General features: G+C 40.3%; 1 protein-coding gene across 4 annotated transcripts in view; it reads right to left on the reverse strand.

Moving 5' to 3' along the window:
- bmpr1ab (bone morphogenetic protein receptor, type IAb) overlaps positions 1-11911 on the reverse strand; it is a 38696-nt gene extending 26785 nt beyond the window's left edge. Inside the window, exons 1-2 of one of the 4 annotated variants that reach the window (XM_017484387.3) lie at positions 11711-11911; positions 3000-3156 (exon numbers count right to left, since the gene is read on the reverse strand). The gene's annotated coding sequence lies outside the window, so the exon portion shown is untranslated. Of the gene's footprint in view, positions 1-2999; positions 3157-8267; positions 10179-10662; positions 10883-11304; positions 11675-11710 lie in introns of those variants that run through there. The other 3 variants (XM_047159636.2, XM_047159635.2, XM_017484389.3) reach the window with 3 other exon arrangements.
- Between the last annotated feature and the right edge of the window lie 1261 nt (positions 11912-13172).

Raw genomic sequence — 13172 nt, forward strand, 5'->3', positions numbered from 1 at the left:
CAGACCTGCGAAAGCTGTTCTGATAAAGCATTCAGGGGAAACAACGTCCTCTTTCACATGCAGTACCCGTGAATATGAAGAAACATGTCATATGGCTCATTAGTGGATGTGAAAACATTGAGCACAGTGTTTAAGTGGTGCAAGTTGAAAGACAGGATGCCGTATTAACTAAGGCACAAAAATGTACTTCGTGCAGGTAGTCCGAGTGACTCTGCCACTCTAAGCAAAAAGGCCTTAATGGATTCACGAGGAGGTTCTTCTCTTACAGATCACTTTCACAATTTGTGCTGCCACACTGTCTGTGCAGCCACTCTTCCATGGGCTTACAAATCTAGATGTCTGCCACACAGGGTTTAAAAGCATCCTTTTTTTCCCCACCCTGGCCTTATCCATACAGACCGAGGAGACATGCTGTGTTACCGTTGGAGATCTGTTTTCTTATCACTGGATCGGGGGGGGGGGGGGCATTTGTTTTGCTTTTTCCTGTGAAACTGAGCTCAGCTGGTGCCGCTGTTCACGCCACTCGCTTTCACAAGGCACTTGGGCCCGACAATTCTGGGGAGAGGCATTTTCCATTACCTGCTTGTGCATTCCAGGGGGGACAAACGATAAAAGAGGCCTTATCTTGTGTAGCAAACCTTCCTTCTTGCAAAGTCTTTCCTGCTTTGAAGAGCAAAACATACATTCTTATACATGGGTGTCAACCACAGCTAGCACCAGGAAGCAAAAGGATGCTTCTGGTATCCCTCCCCAGGTCACTAATCTTGAACTGTTTTCCATGTTTCTTCTGAAAACATACGGTTCTGTTTCAGTTCCTAAATACTGAATCTGGATCCATGAATCTCTTATATCCAGGATGGCATCATTTAATCACCATGACAGCGTAGGCACCTCGAAAATATTACTGAAACATTAGAGCAGTTAGACATGATGAATAATGTCATATATATATATATATATATATATATATATATATATATATATATATATATATATATATATATATATATATATATTTTAATTCATTCACCTCTCGCAACTGTTTTGTCCTCGTCATGGTGGATCCTGAACCAATCCCGGCCCAGAAACACTGGGCGTGGAGAAGGAATACAGAACTACAGATCTCATTTATACCCAATGTTTTTAAGATACGGGAGAAAACTGGAGGAAACCCATACAGTCAATAACCCATTTTCAGGAGCCAACCAGGAACCTTGGAACAGTTAAGCAACAACAATTCCCACTGCACCATCGTGCCACCCAGTGCTCTGGATAGACACACTTTGGCTTTGCATGGCAATACATGTTCTCATAACCATTATAAAAGCATCCAAACTTATTATATCTATGCTGGTTCTACGTATAATCCGATTGTGTAATGCTTCAGCTCGATAACTGCGGGAAATGCAGGTTGACTCTTAAAGAAGCTAGCTAATTCCCTGGAACCGGCATCACATGTGGAAAGATGTAGGGTCACAGGTCTACAGGCACCCCAACGCTTGCACGCTAGTCACAAATCACACAGCTCAGGTACTGCAAAGACCAACACATCAATATTGATTAACAAACAATATATTGTACATCCCAAATAGCTATCCATGTATTAAACAGTTACACTTTTTTCCATGAAAACGTTTTTAGGTCATTAAAAAAAGCTGACAGTCCGTTCTTTCTTTTTTTTTTTTTTTTTGAAGGGTGGTGCCTTTTAGAAAGTGCTGCAAAAATACTAAGCAGTTGCAATTTTACAGCTTTAAGCCAAGCCCGTCTAATTGAAGCGACGGGAGAGCTGTAAAAGTGCAGATTTTACGCGTGTTCTCAAGCCGTCAGCCTCCTCAACGCCACATTGTCTTCAAAGACCAAACATGACGTCTGGTTTGTTTGATCCTACGGGCACAGTTCCACTGAAGCTCCGCCTGCCTCCATGATTTCATGCTCATGTTTAACAGCAGTGGGCAGAGCTGATAACTATACGACAGTGAGGGACTCGTATTAAAGAACTGATCGATTTAAGTACAAACGATAGAAGACATTTTTCCTCCATATGCGTATATAAAGCTGAGAATCTCCATGGATCAAATTTCCCCATTTCAGCTTTCTGTGTGTGGTCTGTGCAACACCGTGGACTCCGTGAAGCTGCACGAGAACGTTTTACGAGCGTGTGGAAATGACTGGAAGTGTGTCTACGGCTTATGAATGCAGAAGTGTAAGGCGGCACGGCAGCCTGTTTGTGCTGCAACCACAGTAACAGCAAGGCTGGAGAAACACACTGGAAAACTTCTGAACTGCCCACAGGCGAGGACCCTGTTTAAAGTCTGGCAGATCACACAGCCTCGTTCAGCTCCACATCCTTTGCAAACATGTGGCTGCAATTGAGTGGAACAGCCCCTCCCCCAGGTCGCCATCTCACCAGTGCCGTGTAAACATCTCTAGGCCGCGCAGCTCGCTAAACCGCGCTCAATATGGCCCTGAATGATCCACTTCTCTAAGCCAAACCTAAACTTTCACTCGGAGCCAATCAAAACTAAGGTCTGCAAATTGGCAGACTTTAGTGGCAGTCATTCTGAGCAGAGTGACTCTATTCTGCTCAGTGTAGAGGTGCGTGCGTAAACACACATTCACGAGATTGAGAGGTGCGCCATTAACGTGCAGTCGAGTGGGGGGAGGCAGGCTGCATGGTGATGTGGCCTCTGACAGACCAATCAGGCTCAGATAATCAGGGGACAGGAAACCCACTGATTGCTCAGGTCAAAATACACTCAGGGCAACACAAAGGTAAGAAAAAAATTGGAACAGTCAGAAAGTGGGGTTTCAAATAAAGGAGGACATACATGTCAGAGAGTTAAGTTTACAGACTGATAAATCATCATCATCAAAAACCAGAATGTAAATCATTCTATTTTACAATACAACACACATTAGCTTAAAGCAAAACGCAATGCTAAAATCTAGCTACATTCGGCACGTCTCTCTGAATAAATATAAGAGATGACAGATCCTACCTGAGCAGGGAGCCAGTGCAGCAAGGCATGATGTTTCAGACAGCACGGCCTGGCCAGATTCATGAGTGTTGAAGGACAAGGCGTCCCACCTTGAGGGAATTTCCAGACTACTTTCAAGGAGCAGCAGCACCAATGTGCCCACAATCCCTCAACGGAGCTGCAAAGATGGTTCGGAAAGATAAACAAACAGTTAAGAAAATATGTAGTGAAAGAGAACTATGATATAAGCTAGTTAAAATCATAGTCATTAGCAATATAGTAGAAATGACAGCAATAAAATAACTAATATAAAGATTAAAATTATACAATACAGAGATAAAAAGTTTTTTTTTTTTTTTAAATCTGTATTAACAAATACCTTTAAAAATACTTCAAAAAGATTCATAATTTTTTTTGCTGAAATATGTGTAAAGATGGTTAACCAAAAAAGTGCTGACATTTGTAAAACACACAGATAACCTTTAAGAGCCCTTGTACACTGGAAATAAAACACCAAGCACTAATAGCCAGCAAAAGGTTTCGTGATCCACCTTCAGCATTTGCTGATGTTTCTGATTTACACTGGAGCTCAGCCACACAGACGGGGAAACACGAGAGACAGGTTTCGGTTTACAGAATATCGAGTTAGAGGCTGTGCTCATAGTTGCACCCGGTCAATGCACAGATACACAGCTTGGATTCAGACTAAAGGCTGCTTGGTACTATAACCGCTACTCTGTTATGAACATTCACTTTGTTGAGGCATATAATGGGCTCCCCAAAACTGCAATTTAGAATTTTAATGCAACATTACTACCCACGTTAATGCCAACCCACTTTCTCATTCCTCTCAAAACAAACCAGACACTGAAACTGCGTTAGGATTGAACGCCGCTGTCCTCATTCAAGACAAGGACAGCAGCCAGCTTTCTGAAGCGCTCTGGATCCAAGCTGCACGTGCTCACGTGGAATTTTGCATGGTTTATTTTTAACTTCAAAAGAGTAGGCCACCCAGCAGAAACCGTTCGACGTTCCAACTAAATCTCTAGTCGTCTAATGCGCCGTTCTAATATGCAAGTTACGCCCACACAGACCCAGATGATCAGCAGAAACTGCACTTCGGCGAGATCAACCACAGAAGAACATCGCTTACTCGTTAACAGTGGACTGAACATTACAGGGTTTCTGACACGTTTAAGCGTTTAACTGAGAGCAGAAAGATGAGTGACAGCTGAAGGAAGCACAAGTTAAATGTTTGAAGATGCCCTCGGCACAGTTAATACTGATGGGTTTAGTAAATCCAACAGAAAAGCATGTGGGTGTATGAAAAGCAGCTGGGGCAAACGCGATCAAAGTGGACGATCAACCATATCTAATTGAAATTAAAGCCCATGAAATGAGAAGGCTAGTGAGGCTTATAGGGGTGCTCTCTTTGTGGAAACACTGGTGGGAGGCCACCGACATCTCATCCTGTGTGAAACAGAATTTCCATTAGATACTACTATAAGACTTCTTGTATCTTTAACAGAAAGGTAAGATTTAGAAAGATGGTACTGTCTAGTGTTATTAATAAGCTCATTATACCTGCTTATTCTCAAACCAGAAGGCGTGTGTTCATTTTCTAGAACTCTGCCGCTCTGGTAAATGTTCCAGCTGGAACATAAATGATTTATATGAATGAGCTCATATGAATACATTATCGTTTCTATAGTAACAGCTCATACATGGGGACTTGTTTGGTGGATGCGCCACGTAATCAATGACTAATAAACAGATAAGGCGTGCTGTTATTAACCAAAGAAAATCGTGTAATTGCCAATATGGTGAAGTTAACTCAATAAAGAGACTTTTTTTTTTATAAAACATTTATGAAAGGAGTCTTGGGTGTCTGCCATGGTAACGGAGTTTTCACCTTTGGACTCCTCTGGAACATCACTTATTAACAAGAAAGAGAATGAAAAAGAGGCTGGTGAGTGAACAACCGGTTAGTGATGCTCCTCTATTCTGTGGACGTTCCACAACATTAAACTAAACTATAGACATTTAAAAGCATGCCGTGTCGTTCATTAATCGGTCCTTCCAGGATTTTGCGATCGCAGAAATTTATGCAAAATCAAGGAAACGCCGCAATATTCTGAAGAGCCTGCAATTTTTCGCCTAGGTGCACCATGTGACACCACAACGAACTTTCAGTCAAAGCTAAAGAGGTTTGATTGAAGTCAAACCTTTTCAATTCACATGCATCAAACATGAGTACAGCTAAAAAGATCTCATTTACCAACAAACATCACTGCGAAAGACCATGCAAAACAATTTTGTGCCATTCAAGTAGTTTTCCTAAAAAAAAAAATAATAATAATTAAAATTAAAAAAAAAAAAAAGCACAAAAAAAATTATCACAAATTTTTTTTTAAAAAACTTGCAGAAAAATCAAGAATTTTTGGCTACAGCAATCAGGGGGGGGGGAAACCTGCAAAATCCAGTACTGACTGATTAATACATTAAAAATGGTAGTGGTTGGCAAATTGGAATGGTATATGAGATACAACACACTTTGGTTCACACTGTTAAAGGAAAATAATCCACTTTGGAGTGGTAACAGTTACTCTGCTTCATGTTGGGCCATATCACACCACCCTTACATGGATTATTGTCCTATAACAGAACGGCCCATTGTGTGTTATTCCTTAACGACTTGTGGTTCTTGGACTTGAGCTAACCTACATACATTTAAACCAGAGTTCTGATGACCGAGTAGTGTTGGTTTTTATCGTTACTGGTTTTAAACAGTCTCAACCAGACCAAAAACACAAACCTCATCTAAATTACACTAGGTGACAATTTCATGTTATAAATGCTTTTTGGCCCAGGACTGGCTCGAATATATTCATAAAATCGTCCCGAGTCTTAAGATGCCGGCGAGGCCATAAAGAGATAAAGCAGGAAGGATGAATGGTGTTAATAATGAACCTGTTAGTCTTATGAGCTGCCTTTATCAGAGCAATGCTAGTGTACGATCTAAAGTATAGTAGCTATTCATATTCAAAGAGCTTTCTAGGAAGAATTTCCCAAACAGCAGCTGAACTAAAAGGTTTGCAAAGCTTAAATGTGATCGTATCATGGAACGTTTTAATGCCAAGTGTCAAAGATGAACACTTTGTGATGTGAGTAAAAGTTGGCCTGCTTGTTCAGCAGCATTTTGCTTGTTAGATGAGCTAATTTGTTTCAGAACTGCCCAGTTTTTTCGCATCTATTAATTTTTAAAGCGAAGACAGTCAATTGTCCATCAACATTCCTCTAAATAAATGTCCAAGGAGACTAAAATGGCCTAAGGAGTACTGGATTCACATCTCCTGTTAGGGACTAGTGTAGCAAGGTGTTATTTTTTTTTTGTTTGTTTGAGTCTTTGGTTTTACTGTGTGTATACAGTATGTTAAATGGTATAAAGTACAGTAAGTGACACTTTAAAAAAAACAAAAACAAGCTCACTACACATGGTACATGCCATCAAAATCTGTAAAATTCATTGAATTTAACATCCTTGTGTGGCACAGCATGTTTATGTAGATAAACATCTACCTTAGCTGGCTTCACTGAGACAATGAGAGACAATACTTTGCACCAGCTGAGAAACATCTGGGAAATAACTGTTGTACAGCTTTCAGACAATCCACAGTGAGCATGTCTTGATAACTTAGTGCAACAAACAAAATCCACACTGGAACTCGAAGCAGATGTGGTTCCCGTTTTTTTCTTCATATGGAAAGGGACAGACTAGCAGATGGACTAAACAAGGATAGACCATGTACAGAATGTCATGCTACCATTGATTGTTGGGAGCCCTTTCTCAGATTAAGAAGCTTTAGCATGTCCCCAGCTTTAGCATGTCACAGCACCTTCTGCTATTGTAAGATAGCCAAATGGGACTGTAGCCCCTTTATTACAATACAAATGAACAGTGAATACAGAGTCCCCAAACCAGACATTCAATATGCGCAAACAGTCAATATGCCAACATTAATCATTGACACTTTTGGCTCTGGTGCGCTCACTGGCAATCCTGATCTACAGCTGGATTTCTGTAAAGCTTCCTTCTAACAATGTTCTATTGTTAAACCACTACATGAGTAAAACTGAACTGAACAGACTGATATTCTGTCCATGCAGTGAAACCCAACTATCGATCAAGACATATCAGAACAAATGGTTGGCCTTTAGTCTTCACTGAATTTACTTTTAAAAAAATAAATAAACAAACAAACAAATAAATAAATAAAACAAGTCTTTGAAACGATTTACTCTCCAAACAAATCCAAATATCTGCTCTAATTTGCATTCAAGGGGATTTAATCCAAAGCACAAGCCTTCCACATTTATCTACTGGCACTTCATCCATTTTCATAAGCATTTATCCTTTATTTACGATGATTTCTTGCTTCTTTGGTTGAATTCTGCTACACGCATAACAACTAATTAATGACTTACTGAGCTTTCAGTTGTACTTCTGCAGTAGCGTGAACACAAAGTGCACCAAGATTGAGTTGTACTCTTCATACATGACTTATTACAGCTCTGAATCCTGAAACATAAATATGCCTCATGCCTGACACTCTGTGCAATAAAATAAGCAAGCTGACATTCGACACCCAAAAAAAAAAAAGCTTCAACTAACAGCTCAAACACATTTTTAGACTTGCTAAGATAACAGGCATTTCAAGTGCCCTAGCTAAGGGGTTTCATAAGGAAACAGCAAAGACCACCTGAAGGCCACCGAGGTGGAGCACAACTAGCAACACTAGTCCTGTATGACGTTAGTGTAGGCTAGACCACGGGGTTGGTATTGGAGTCCAAGCACGGCTCAGAACGAATGTGTGTACCTCTACGTGCTCCAGCTCCCATTAAACAACCCAATTCCTTTGTTCATGAAATAAAGTACTGCTGAAACAACGGTTTGTGACCGAAATGTCCTTTAGTGGGCATGAATAGAGAGACTGCTGATGAAAATGCAAAGTGAATGCAAAGAGATTTAGCTTATTGTGTGACAGTTTATAGCTACCATCTCAATAGAATGACCGTTAAAAACACTTAGCGTGAAAAGAGAAACAGATGAGTACAGGAAATCAAATACCTGGACTAAACCATTACATCAACCAGGCAATTGAAGCAATGACAAAGTAACACTGTAAGACTAGTCTTACTACTCTGGGAATTATCTGAATAAAACCATGAAAACAAAGCAATGCTATTGAATTTAACAGCCCTCCTTTCTCTCACTTTTTTTTTTTTTACCTTCTCTTCTATCCTCAGAGCTCCTGAAAAGAGGTGTTCTTCGGTTGCCAGACCCACACAAGTCATTTGTAGACTGAGCGCTCATTAAGATCTGTCGATAACATTCAGCGAGAAAAAAAGTGGCCGAGCCAGGAAGTGCATGCCTGTCTCTGCAGTAAAAAGGGAAGTAAACAGGTAGGCTATTGCTGCGACGAGCGATAAGATCGCTCCAGACAATGTTTCAGCCTACATTCATTGCAGTTACTGAAGCCCTCCTTTGGCTTTTCAAAACCACGTCTTATGTCAGCCAAGGGCATATTACAAAGGAAAAGCTCTGAAAGTGGACGGTGAACACACACACACACACACACGGCTACATCTTACTACCAACAATATATTACCAAGTGGTTAACTGAAGTAAGTTGGAATAAGTAAAACAGCTTAACCAGACTACTGGAAGATTATATACAGCTATGTTTAAAGTGAGGCTGAGAAACTAGCATATTGCTTTCTCCTGTCCTTCAGCTCATAGCACAGTGGGGCAGTAACCCGATTCTTGTGCTTGCTTCCAATACCCCCACCCCCAAACCAGCACTACAATCGTCCTGGTGAAAGCTTGAGGGGTCGGAAAAGAGCCTCGGCGAGGTAAACAGGCAAGACAAAATTGCCTAACAAATTCAGACAGATGTTTCTAGAAAACTGGCAGCAAATTTGAGAACTTCCCTTAGGAAAAAAAATAATACATCATGCAATTTACAAACATCAACAAAAAGCTGTTAAGAGCAACAAGTCTGAACTTCTGAACTACAATCCTACGTGAGGGAAAATCACATGTGTCTGAAACACAGAGATGTTGCCTGCAATCTATCTACCCACGAGTTCCCTAGATATAACAGCACACCACCACCAACCTTAAGAGCGCATGAGAACTTTTCAACTCTTCATGGAAGAAAACAGTTTCACATCACAGAGTGATTGAAACTGTTACCGAGAAAAACACCACAGAAGAACTGGATCAAAATCTAGACCAAACAAAACCTCAGCACTCTTTCGGTCATCTAAATCAGTGGCTTCTGCATTTATTAACGAGTTCATAACCGGTTTGACTCCAATAAATCATTCATAGGATCACTTTACACATTTGACGAATGCGTCTAAAAATATCTGAATGGTTCATAAAATAAACCTGAGGCTGTATGTGGATATTTTCCCCCTACTTTTAAAGACGCTGCAAAAGGTAGAAGAACCCTTGATCTAAATTTAAATCAGAGCAAACTGAAGAGATTCTAGGAGGAGGAGGAAGAATTCACATTATTAATCCTGGGACAGTTGCTATTCTCTTCACACACAATGATGTCCCCCATTAGTGATAATTATCTGGAGCGCAGACTACTTCACAATCTTAACCACGCATGCACTGTGGTGATAAAACCTTCAAAGAGACGCCGCAACAAGAAGGCGAGAGTTAAAGCCACAGTACAAATACAATATGATAGAAACAACACACACACACCTAAACACCCAGATACACTCCTCAGTCACGAAGCACAGACATACTACATTTATATGAAACTTTCCCTCAGACACTAGTAAGAATCTGCATATTAAACTGACACATAAAAAAATGGCTTGATGTTTCCAGTGACAAACACTTACAACTAATCTGATTAGCTAGAAGCTTATAAAAAAAATTTTTTAAAAGCAACTTCCACAGTTAAGTAGCTTAAAAATACCCAATGTTTACTTGTGAGTCTATTCATATTCACTGCACTGAGACAGGGAGAATAAACCACAAGCACTAAAGTCTCTGCCCATTTGTGTTTCTTAAGACTGGCACAGAAAGAAAAAGCGTTTTTCTTAGCAAAGCCAAGATGCGAGCACAGCCCACTGCAAGCTTCTAATTTTCTCCTCAGTGTTTTTCTCCATTTTCCTGGAGCACGAGAAGTCCCATACCGCTCTACCCATGACACAGGACCTTGATTCTCGAGAACTTTATCATGAAAAAATATATATATATATATATATATATATATATATATATATATATATATATATATAAAAAACATATTACACACACACCCACATACATACATATACATACACAGGGAATAATCTGAACACACACAGGAAGCCCTTGAAGCTGACCACTTTAAAGGGCAAGACTGCACTTTCTAATCAGCAGCGTACAAACACAGGAGGGTGGCTATGATGTCCTTAGGGCCATGTCGGTACACGCGGAGTTCAATGCAATTCATTGCAATTTTATTTGTATAGCACTTTTTACAATGGACATTGTCTCATAGCAGCTTTACAGAAACATATAAACACAGGATACAGATTTTAAGTGTGTGAATTTATCCCTAATAAGCAAGCCTGTGGCGAGGAAAAACTCCCTAAGATAATATGGGGAAGAAACCTTGAGAGGAACCAGACTCAGAAGGGAACCCGTCTTCATCTGGGTAACTGCTGGTGGACGTCTAGGTGATGACAAAGACATAAAGACGAGATCAGAATCTTAGCCCTGGGAGTATAGATTAACAAACAAATATTTCTAATTAACAAAGTCTTATTTCTCAGTGTTATTTTCAGGGTTAATATCTAAATTCTCATTGATCACTGATCAGCTCCAGCTCCATCTCCATCTCCATCTCTCTCTCTCTCTCTCTCTCTCTCTCTCTCACACACACACACACACACACACACACACACACACACAGAGCTCTGGATATAAACCCACAAATAAAATCAATTTTGGCTCCTTTAAATAAAGCAAAGCAGTATCTAATGTAGGCCCAGGCCCAAGTTTTCTACACAGGGAAGGAGTGTGCCTAGTTGGGATACACATTAGGTCTACATGGTATGTTTCCACGGTGCAGGTTGGAACTTGTAACACAAAACCAGATGCATCTCTCTCTCTCTCTCTCTCTCTCTCTCTCTCTCTCTCTCTCTCACACACACACACACACACACACAAAACGATTTAAAAAACCCCACTAGAAACATTTTTTTAAAACAACAGGTTTATGCAGAGAACTGAATCAAATAAGCTTTTACTTACAGTATGTGATGGTTCAAGTGTATTCATAAAGAAAACCCCACTGAAGGAAAAAAGATAGCAGTGTAGACAGGCTACGTGCCAATCCGCACACTCACCTACTACTTAGTGTGGAAATAAAATAGTACGCTGCCTTTAGCTTGCCCTAGACAGCACGTGCACTAGTCTGTTTAGGACGCTAGTAGTCTACTAACTGTAGAGCGCATCGACTTTAAATGCCTTCAAACTGCACCCACAAATAAAAACAAATAAATAAATAAATAAATAACGCGCCATTTAAAGTCATAAGACAGATTTTAACCATGAGCATATTGTATCTTTATAATATTCATTTTATTTATTTTTATAACTAAATCACCCCCAGAAAGCAAAAAAGAAAACCCAACCAAACACCGGAATCCCCACTTACCTATTTAATAAATTCACACCAACATTTAAAACATCCTTACAAAACAGGTAAAGGAGAACTGGGTGATGGTAGTCTCAAGGCAAAAGGTCGTAGAAATGTCCCGAAATGTGAATTAAAAGCGGATTTATCCAGTTAATGTGGGTGTGAAAGCGAGGCTCGGAGTCTCCAGCGTTGTTTTTATGTTACTAGTAACCAGAGTCAGATACATTCCGCTCGTGCAGCTCGGTGCTGAGCAATCCTCCAATCAGTGCACAGCAGAGGGGTGTGGAAGGCCAAAGGGACCACAAGGTCTACAAAAACAACTACATATGGCACTTTTTAACTGCACTGTACGGTACGGCTCGACTCGACTCTGCTCGCTTTTTGGGGGTTTTCTACTGTGGATAGCACCTGGTACCTGGTACTTTTTTTAAGTAACACATCTGTCAAAGTTCTGAGCGAGCTGAGATGATACTAAATGTGAGCTGCGGGCTGAAGGAGTAGGGAATACTCCTTAACAAGTGGTTCTGTATTGTGCCTGAATAAATGTGTGTCATTTAATACCATACTTTGCATATAGTAATATACTATTAATTATAAATTTATATCATTTATATCATTACAGATAAAATTACAACGAAGGTTTCTGTCTTAGATTTTTATTTTTTGATTCGCTTGTAAATACCTGATTTCCAAACACTCCTGTTGCGGCTGAATCTAACTTAGTTATATCGAGCATTACGTAGATTCTAGAACGCCATTATTTTACATACTTAATAGGGTCCATGTTCAGTGAACAGGAAAGACATTTGAAATTCAGCCTGACTGTGTATTTGTACAGGACTTCGATAATACAATATTATTCCTGGGTGAAGGCGAGTGGAAGATGGCACCCGCGTTGAAGCGGCCAGAACAGAGTCCATGACGTCAAAATTAATCATTTTGCTCCGTCCACTGCCACTTCTGTTCATCTCTCTTTTTTGGTCCCTGTATTCCTTTTAAAAAAATTTAAGGTTGTTGAACACTTGAATGGCAGAATGGCTAAATCATCAGGTGGCCATTTCCCCTGCTATCTTCTCATATACGCTTTTTTCTGATGCTACTTTCCAATTTGTCTTGAATTTCTCTCATCGACCAGATGACAAGGAGAGCTTTGGTCTTTTCTGTTGACCACTGTTGAACCGACATGTTTAATTCTGGTTTCTAATGTTTACCGCAACTCCAAAAAAAGCTTTTAAAAATGGCACCTTTCAAACTGCGGTCTGTAGTGAAAGCTCCGCCTACTGATGTCACAGGTTCCCTTGTTCGAGACCAGCAAGGTTTCAGGGCTGGTTCAGCTCCAGGAATTGGGCACCAGGGTTTTTTTTGTGTGGAAAAGCGCAGCACGGTTCGAGATTGGGCTCCAGCCCTGTGTGGAAAAGGGCTAGTAGTGATCCACAAGGTGAGGAAGCATGGCTTTATCCCAAACTAGTGCTTTAAATGC

The sequence above is a fragment of the Ictalurus punctatus genome, chromosome 13 (genome assembly GCF_001660625.3).
Source record: "Ictalurus punctatus breed USDA103 chromosome 13, Coco_2.0, whole genome shotgun sequence".
Taxonomy (NCBI): Eukaryota; Metazoa; Chordata; class Actinopteri; order Siluriformes; family Ictaluridae; genus Ictalurus; species Ictalurus punctatus.